Source organism: Ruditapes philippinarum, unplaced genomic scaffold (assembly GCF_026571515.1).
Source record: "Ruditapes philippinarum isolate M1 unplaced genomic scaffold, ASM2657151v2 ctg3811_1_1_1_1, whole genome shotgun sequence".
NCBI classification, from domain to species: Eukaryota; Metazoa; Mollusca; class Bivalvia; order Venerida; family Veneridae; genus Ruditapes; species Ruditapes philippinarum.
In genome coordinates, this window is record NW_026857707.1 from 263,211 (window position 1) to 273,765 (window position 10,555).

Consider the following 10,555-nt stretch of genomic DNA (forward strand, 5'->3'; position numbering starts at 1 on the left):
AGTGAGGTTTTCTTCATAAATTGACAGCAGCCGTGTAAATAAAACTATATGAACGTCACAATCATCCAATGGAACTTCAAGTATTATAAAGTAATGAATAGCAAAATCGACGTTTATTTCGTCAAATGTACTTTAATATATTTTTTATTTGTTCAGTTCGGTTTAAACAATGATTGTGTATGCTATCCAGACAGGAATATGTTACAGTTTGTTTGCATTCAGTGAATATAACGCCAGGAAACTAATTTTGATATCTCTTGACTTTTATCGTGCAAAAAACTCTTTGGAACTATCAAATAAAACGATCCGAATTCAAGTTTGATTATAAACAGAACTGTAACAATATTGTATTGTTGACAATTTTATATAACACAGAGGTATCTTTTTATGTCTGCATTTAATCAAAGCAGAGCATACATCATTAAGGTAAATACTAGTAAATTTGTAGCTTCCCGTATATGAATAAGGTTATATATTTAGTAAAAAAGAATATCTAGCAATCAGTCTACTTAAAATTTGAAAATAAAATGGAAACGTAACAGTGTTGTTTTCTTTTTCAAACGTTCAGAAAACTATATAATAATAATAATGATATTGCCGTCTTTCTATTTTTATTAAATGCTTACAAGTTGCTACTACACTACAACAAACATTGAAAGAAAAACAGACAGTAATATTGCGTTCCGTTATGTGGTACTGCAATTCATGATACGAGATCATTTATGAAAGGGAAACTATGTCAAATTTATAAACATGTCAGTACATAATAAACAATGATATTGAATCATTTTATAAAACAAACCTAAACCTACATAATCATTAGGGATCTGATTGTCTTTGCGTCAACTTATTGTTTTACTTTCACACCATATACAAAAGATGATTATAAACAAAATATTTTTCAATGAATGAAATATGCTAACTTATGGACTTATTCTAGCAAAGCCGTGCCCCATACTGGTAAGATGAAAATAGTGTGATTTGATTACTCTATGAAATAACAATGTTTTGATGTGTCTTTTTTCTGATATATACAAGTTGTTTTCTTCATAACATTTCACAGAAAATCACTGGAATATAAAGTTTTTATGTGTTGCAGAATTAACTTTGATCAGACAGGCATCGCACAGCTGCTCTGTAAATGTCAATGTTTTAGTTGTTCCTTTCAAGCATTTACGGTTTATTATTGTCCTTTATTGATCACTCTTGGAGACTTGGGTTGAATTGACAAATAATTGGTTGAATTTATTTTCTCCAATCGTAATTTCTCTGAGACGGACATGATCAATACTGATAAGGAGGACAATGTTATGTAATAATATTTACCGAACAAAAAAAGAAATTGATGCGTGGTTCATAGCTTTTGTTAATTGCAAAATTAACCTAAAATGATGGTTATGTTTTGATACGTATCACATGTTCTTCACTTTATGCTGTTTTTGAAATTCAAAAATGAATTAAAATTGCTAATATATCTTCAATTTTCATAAAACATATAGAGATTTGTTAAAGGGACTCCGCTGACTTTTTTTTTTGAAGTGAAAGAACCGAAAATATTTTCTCAAGACTTTAGTATAACTAGATGTATGTCTAGACCAATAACTCAAGGACATAATTTCATATCATTGGCTCGCTACGTTTCCCAGAAATAATCAATTTTATTGTGCAAATTGGCTCAATAAATGTAAACCGTTTAAACGCTTTTCACTCAAATCGGCCAAAAATCGCATAAAAATGATTATCAGTTTAATACCATGTATATTTATATATCATCTATTGCTTGGTTTCAAATTTAAATTAAAAAAGAATTTCAAAAGTTATTATTTTAGGCTATTGGATCTCAGTGAAGTTCCTTTAATAATGATAACATGTAGATTCACATATTTCCTTAATATTGATAAAAATAATATATTTTCCTCTACGGGATTAAAGATTAATTGTATCACATTAACAAACAGTACATATACACAACATTTGATAAGTCAAATATCTGATCCCTCCGGAAGGCCTGGTTTTCTTTGACATGCCCCAACTTTGCAAACAACACCATTTCCGTTCTCATTATCTATCGTTAAGCTAGTTTCACATTTTCCTCCAAACCGAAACAGGTGCTTGAAATAGCTTTTATCGAACTGATTTCTACCATCTTTACCGAAATGGTTTTTTCGCAACTTAAAAGAGGTTTTATTGAATTCTTCACCACTGGCAAGAGTATCACATGTTTCGGTTTTAAAATTAAATCCATCACTATGTATCTCATGAAAAGGATGAGCATTTATTCTGTCATTTGGAAAGGTGTCTGTTACTAATGGACCAATATCACTTACAGTCTGTCGCTGGAATTTTGTCTCAATATCTGTCCTGTCTTTCTTCTTGCTAGTCGACCAGCGAAATCTCTCCTTCACGGAACTTATAGAAATTTTCCTGTAGTATTTCCCATGCCCGCAGCAAAACATCTCCTTGAACAATAATCTGAACTTTCGACTGATAGCCATATATATAATGAAATTTACCGATGAGTTGAATGTTTCAAGGAAAAATGTCACTGTCGAAATAACCATGTATAAATTACGTAACTTTCCTAGTCGATTATATGTACACCAAATGTGTGTCGCAATACTATTTAATGCACCTGGTAAAATGCAAATGAGAAAAACAAACGAAACAGTTAATAACATGAATGTTATATGGTTTTGGTCATTGGAGCTGTAATGTTTGCCATTTCTGCTGGAAAGGCGTAAGAAGTCTGCATTCTCTGTGGACATACTTCTGCGTTTCTTCCAAGTTTTATGAACGACTTTGATCACAATAATATTCAGAATTGGAATGATTACAAGTGGTGCAAATCGGAATATGATGTTTAATACCGTCCCGTATACCTTGTAAAAGTTCAAATTGTTCTCGTAAAATGACGTAGTGTTCATTGACGTAAATGTGAAATTTTCACTAACCTTATTGGTAACGGCGTGATATTTCATAAGGAATGGTACAAAAGATACGAGTGTAATCACAAAAATTCCAAAAATTGCTAGACGGGTGTTCCTCTTACTGCAAATAGTTCTTGCTTGCATCGGCAAGAAACACGGCAACAAACCGCTCTATACATAGCAATGTCGTCAAAGATGATGTAATTCTGGCCGTTACAACACTGCCATATACACCAAAAATCGGATACACGTAGGCTCTTAACTTTTCACCTTCAATCGGGTTAGCCTTTTTATAGAAGTTCAGTCCGGTGAAAATGAGGCAGTGTATCAGAAAGATAATATCCGACACACATAATGCCGCCAAAATTGAATTCGTCTGATTTCGCATGCGCTGATTAAATAACACCACAAGACTGAAGATATTTCCAATTATTCCAAGCAAGCACACCAAAGGAATTAATAAAATTGCAAATGTTAATGTCACAATACGCAATTTCGCATCCGATACATACGGATCAATCTCAGATTGATTTTGTACATCTGAAACATTGATAATAACTGTCTGATTAAACATGTTTAAGATTTTTTTAAAGAAACTCTTGTCATGATATGAAAACCTAAATAACAGCACGCGCCTTCACTCTTGTTCGTTCCTTGTCCTTTAAACGTGACAGATCACTTCTGTGGATGTTTAAGTTTTAAGACTAATGAGAATGTTGACCTCAATCTCTGAAATGTTGTTATAGTAATGGTTCCTTCACGTTATCGATAACATTACTTTTAATACTACTTCCTTTTTCTGAAATAATTTTACTTTATAGGAAAACAGTAATCGTTAGATTGCTTCTCAAAAGCCATCAAGACTTGCGTTATTCATGTTCCGTTTAAATATCCAATCAGTAAGAAAATAAATGCTGTATTTTGCACCTTTGTCATGGGTAGCAAATTTATCTATAAAGCGAGCCCGTCGCATAAAAGGTATTTGTTAAGGTCTGCAATATCTGAAAATATAGGTAAAACACTATGAATTGTATATAATCACTGATCGTGTAAGTTAAGGTGTAAAAGCATTTTATTTTAAAGAGGCATCATACTGTTCATACTCGAGCAAGCAGATGCAATATTTGAATATTTGCACTTTGATGAATTTCTTATGTTTTACAAACATGCTTGAAGGTTTTTAGCGTTGTATTTGGGTGCTTTGCCAGCACTGAAAACATGATATGTTATTTGATTAAACAACGTACACCTTCAATTATTTTTGATTTATGACAAATGCCTAAAGGTGTGCTACATTAAGTGTTTTTCTTCTGAAAATGAGTATCTTCTAATATTTTATGCTTCTAATATTTTATGTCTTTTGATAGATTTTTAAAAAAGACAAACATATATATGACAACTTTATCTTTAATTAATCTTCTTTTGTGTTCAATTTAATCAGTTCTTTTGTTGCTGTTTTTTTTTCCAATAAATTACTTTTATTGTTAATAAGGATATAAATGCTTAAAGTTTACTACAAAATGAGAGAAAAAAAGTAAATCTTGAACAGTGTTCGTATTCAATTCAAATAAGTGAAGGATTATATTAAACAATACATTAAAGATCCTGTTTGACGTAATTAAGGTTTTAACAACAATTTTATATATGTATATAATTCTTCTTCTAAATAAAACAATTTCCAAACATCCAAGAATATGTTAAATATGTATTGCAAATGTTTATTTGCATTAAAAGTAATCATTAAAATCTATGCATTCATTTCTTTTGCGTTTTTATCGAAAATCGGTTTTTAATAACATCCCTTTATTAAAATGAAATGTAAATTCGGTAATATCTTTACAAATAATGCTTTTTGACCTTACAGTAGTGATAAATCTTCATTTGAGCATCAGATTCATGATATAAAACAATAAAAAATGAGTAACATGATCTTTAACAAAACAGAATAATAATATTGTTGATAATTAAACGCTTATTGTATTATGCATCTATTTGCACATAAATCATTCACGACATTTAAACAATGATTTCAATGTTAGGGAACTAATTTGAACTGATAAATTATACAATCATTTGAAAATATAAATCACTCAATTTAAATGGTGCATACCAATTTACTTTAATCAAAGCATAACATATTCCATTAATATGTTTTCATAATTCATTATTGATTTTATAAATTAAAAAAAACCTGTAACACATTAAAGTTATGTCAGTAAGTTCATGCACAAAAAAGCAGAATAAGAATTCTCTTTTATAAAAATGAATAAGAATCATATGAAATAAATACTAACCCTTCAAGTTATTTAAATTATTCCTTCATATTAGTATTATTCCACGCAGATTTAATTAGTTTATAATGGTTTATCATTAAAACACTCCTTTTTCATGCAACTGTAAATCACAAATGGACAAGCCGTAAATGTTGCTGTGTTTTTTCCAATAACAACGTTCCACGAAACTATCTTTAATAAACAGCGAGCTACAGTATTATTTTCGCTTCGATATGTTGTAAGTGGTTGTTTCGATCGCCATTGTTTTTACGTCGTACTTATGAGTTCCCATGCACAATCAAACTAAATTCAGCATTCAATTAATCTCGAACGGAAGCACATTTTTTGTCAAAGAAAATTAATGATGTTATGTAATCAGGAAGCGTAATGTTATAATGAGTTGTTACATAAATAGCAACATTTCATATTTGTTGTTTGTAGAAGTTTGCCCTTGAACCTAAAGACGTTTCAAATAAACAATAATATATTTTGGTGGGATCTAGTTTGTACTTTAATGAATCTAGTTTGTACTTTAATGAGCTTCTGATTATCTCAATCCTCGAAATGATTTATTGTGATGTCAGCACTAGACAGATTTCCTAATTAACAAATTATCACCTGTTGTTACTGACATATCTATTTTTTGATTTATTGAAATAGTTCATACATTAAACTTAGTAAAGTGTTATCGAAAGTAAGAAATTGACGTTTAAAATAATTTATATAACAAAAATTTTTCTCTGTTAATTGACAGCTGATCTGAAGATAGATGTGTCTATTTTGCATTACACAAGAGAAATGTTTTTGTTTGGGTTTTCTGACAAATAAAACGAACCTAGAGAGTTAATTAGTGGTTGCAATTGATATAAAATTCAATTAATCAAATAATGTAGGCAAAAACATTGATAATCATGAAAGTATACTTAAAATGTAATTTTTGTACAATCAGTCGTATTATAAGAGAGAATTTTAACAATTAATTTAATATTATTTAAAGAAACAGATTAATGTATTTAAATTATCTAAATGATTCAATCATTAGTCAGCGTTGAAGAAAGATGATTTAACTTGATTATGACATTTAAATAATTGAGAGAAGAGAAGAGTATGTATTTTTATATATAGTTAATTATGTATATCTTGTAGAATGATTGTTTTTAAACCGGAAAGATGATTTAACTTGATTATGACATTTAAATAATTGAGATAGAAAAGTATTAGGAAGAGAAAAGTATGTATTTTTATATAAAGTTTAATTATGTATACCTCGTTGAATGATTGTTTGTAAACCGGATTATAGTAGATATATGTTTCAAAAAGAAGAAAAAACTGCAATTTGTTACTAAATAAGATCTCCAAAACAATTCACTTGTAAAAATACACTTTTTTACTCTGAAGAGTTCCTAAACGATGTTCTTTTTGTTTTGCATTTATTTTAAATTTGACCTTCATATTATTTTTAAACTGATATTCATACATTTCGGTATGAATCATTATGCTTTCATAAACACAGTTTGAAGAAAGCTTAAAAAGGTTCATTGATCAAATCTGAGACACGGTGTCCCTTCAGCATTGTTATTTATTAACCCAAAGTTGTCTGCAAAGGACATCGATTTCAAAATAATGAGAAAATAGTATGACAATAAAGTACAAATTTAGCCCACCTAAGCTGTTATCTTCTGACTGCAATTCCATGCAAGTATCAATATTCAATTTATCACCGTCTGCCTCTAGCGTTTAAGTATCGGAGCATGACGTTTAACACGTTAATGGTTTTGCAATAATTCTTTATACTTTGCAGTTTCCTTTGAATATTTCTGGAATCGTTATAGCATCATGCCTCAAGACTCATGCTAATGTGCATGAAAATGTTGAAAATATATTTAAAAAATCCAAATCTTTTCAAGTGGACTATGGCAGTAATGTACACATTGCAAACAACACTTTCAATCAACGTGCACTACCAAAAATGAGCAAAAAAGAATAAAAAACTCTTAAAGCGTTCGTTACGCACTAAAATACGGTACTGCACAAAGCAGACATTTATTAACATATTACAAGTAGATTAAATTATGACTTTAAGCGGAAATATTTTAATTTTCTTGAAATCTAAGTGAACTTTGGCTTGATATCCTTGAAAAAAGCTCATCTGGATAAGAGGCACATTATATGCAAGCTTAGCTGTGAAACAGTAATTTCAAACTTTTATTATGATTTATCTCGCTAATTTTAAAGTGCATTTGAGCAATAAATTAAATACATTATGTTCATCTGCAATAAGCTTTATCACAGACATGACAAGAAAGTATGTGTGATTTATATCTTTTTTTTCCATTTGTAAGCATATCACATGTAGTTAGTATAAATCAATAGAATAATAAAATGCATGGATAGATAAATTAAAAGGAACAGACTATTTTAATGTGTTTGTGATGTTGTTATTAATATTTTTGTTTACTATTACATTGTGTCATCGCCAACGATTGCACCAATATTTTTAAAAGAAATGCGCATTTTCTTATGTCTGTAGACATCAAAATATCATCGTTGTTGACGTATTATTAAATTCAAAGAATATATCATTTATCTCTCATTGCAGACGCCATTAGCTTTCATTATGAGTTCTGTTGAACGGTTTGTCACATCAACATATGCGATTTGTCTATTTATATGTTTTCAGTTACACTGATAACGAATTGTTGGTTGGTAAATAATGCTGTTTATTCTCTTTAACTGAATTATGTCATATAAGTTCACCATACTAAACTCAAATATCACATTTTTCACTTCAACCCGCTTCTAAAGACAAAGCAGCATAGACATTTATTGTGGAAAAAACAGACAAATACATTTGTTTATTGTCCTTTTAACAAATACAAACGCATTGTTCATACAATCATTTTGGGTTAAAAAGTATTTTTAATATAGTCATTTTTATTGTTTAATTCAAACAAATTTTATTTCAAATTTCAGGCAGTTCTTGTGAGGAAAGTTTAAGTTATCACGGTATTTTGTAAAATACACTGTACTATGAGTATTGCGATATCAAATGTGCCTATAAATTAAGATCCATTTTTCTACTGTGATTTAAGAACTATGGTGTAAGACGACGGACACTGAGAAGGCATTTATAATACCGACCAACAAACAGTGCAGAAAGAATTGCATGTATGAATCCACCTTTTAGTTTTGCTTACCGGTGGTTTTATTCTTAATCTTTTTGCTGAACAATATTTGTCGTGTTTAATATCTATCTATGGATAATATCTAAATTAACTAACTGATACAATATACTTTGATGGTGATGGAACAAATAGGTAAAATACATAAGCCATACAATGTTTATTTTACTTTATTCAATTTTTACTCAAATGGGTGAGTGATTATACGCAAACGGTCAGTTCAAGTGTAAATCGATAAAAGATAGATATCAGCCTCGAACCTGGTGTTGTAATAATCTTAACAAGTTTGTCTTTCATAAAGATAGACGAAGCAGTGTATAGTTTATGTCAATGTTCAGCGGCGTTAAATGGTACGTTGTGTTTCCAATAAAAGCTTTTCTGATATCTAAGATCGTTTTTTTAAATGACTAAATGTTCTGTCAAGGACATTGCAATGTTTAATAAACTTTAAATAATTAATTTTGAACAAATTGATATAAATCTATAGCTTATTATAAAATTGCTTTTCCTTATATCTTATATATTTTTCTCTTATATTTATCAAGTTTGTCTAGACATTGTCATATGTTATTAATAAAACACAGTAGATTAAGTTGAAAGGCTTCCATTATTTCTTTAATATTGCATATGCAACTATATAAGATTATATCTTATTTCAAGAATTGCTTCCTTCCCGTCCAAATGATAAAACGAAAATAATTATTTCTTGAGAATATTTTCTTTTTCGAAGTATGGGCGGTTTAGCTAATAAAAGACGTAAACCTGGTTAAAAAGCAACAAATGTGCATGGATTTTGATAACGAAAACAAGATATTTGTGGTATTAATAGTGAGGACTGCCCTACTAATTTTATCAATTGAACGTACAGGATTTTCCATTTGCCTCGTGATTCATTTAACGTTCATGCGAAATAAATTATATAATTTAATGGAAATATGACAAAATGTACACTTACTTTGACATCTACCTGTTCACACAATATATACCCTAGGATATCTATAAAGTCACATTAATATTGACAAGTTTATACGGATTTATTTTAGTTCGATTGTCTTTGAAACAAAGAAATGAGTGTAATATTGCTTGCCCAAGGAAACAACGGCTTGTCACTAACAGGATTCGAATCCACATGATCCTTTGTTCACTAGTCCATTTTGCCATGCCGCGTCTACCATTATTTTTTATTTATGTTCTGTAACATATTAAAAGTGATATGTCCCTGCATCCATAAAAATGTTAAAGGTATTATAAACTTATTTTACATTTATAATAATTACGAATGACTTGTGCATCACCTTGCTTGTAAAGAGACAACATGTTGTTTCAAGTGAATTGTGTCTGTGCTGAGGTGCAGAACAGAATATGTAATGCTGGTTAGTTATTTGTTATTTTTCCATTTGCGTAAAACTGGTGTATATTAACAGTTTCTATCAATTGGTAAAGACTTATTCATTTGATTTTTTAATTCGCCGTGCTAATTATAAATTTCGAAGACTACTTATGTTGTTACTTAATGTAATTAATAATGACTTGACTTGTCTGTAATTGTAACTATTTTTGTACAATTGACATAAATCTTTAATTGATTGTTATTTAGAGGGAAAAATGATAAGTCTCCTCAATTTTTTAAGAACATGAAAAATGAAAAATAATTCCCAATATACATTTCGTCGCCCTAATTCCAGAGTGTCGTAAATACAATTTTGAAAAAAATGAGTGTTTGGTATCAAAATGTTCGTAATTTTTTTCTCTATCTAATGGTAAGAACAACATCACTCTGGTTCTTGCCTGTAACAATATATTGAATGGGTCAGAGTGTTGTAAGTCCAAAAATTGTGAAAAAATACAGTCCATAATATCGTAACTTCTGAACCAATAGTTTGTTAAGATTCTAGTCACGTGATACTGTTTTGACAAAATGGAAGATTTTTCAAGGTATCAGGAATGACATTTTACGTTTTATATTTCTTGATAACATGTAAGTGTTTTGCTTTAGATTCTATCTAATTGTCTATGGATTAATATTTACTGAACTGTTTCAAATCTTAAAAAGAAATAATAACTACTCTCAACCCTTGAGCTAAATTCAAAGAACCATGCTGTGTTATGAAATTCGGATAGCATGGAAATCGGATAAATTGATACAAACTTTCAATATTCACAAGTATCAGCT

General features: G+C 29.6%; 1 pseudogene; it reads right to left on the reverse strand.

Annotated features, from left to right (window-relative positions):
* Window positions 1-1,907: 1,907 nt before the first annotated feature.
* LOC132750641 (probable G-protein coupled receptor B0563.6) lies at window positions 1,908-5,531 on the reverse strand (annotated as a pseudogene).
* Between the last annotated feature and the right edge of the window lie 5,024 nt (window positions 5,532-10,555).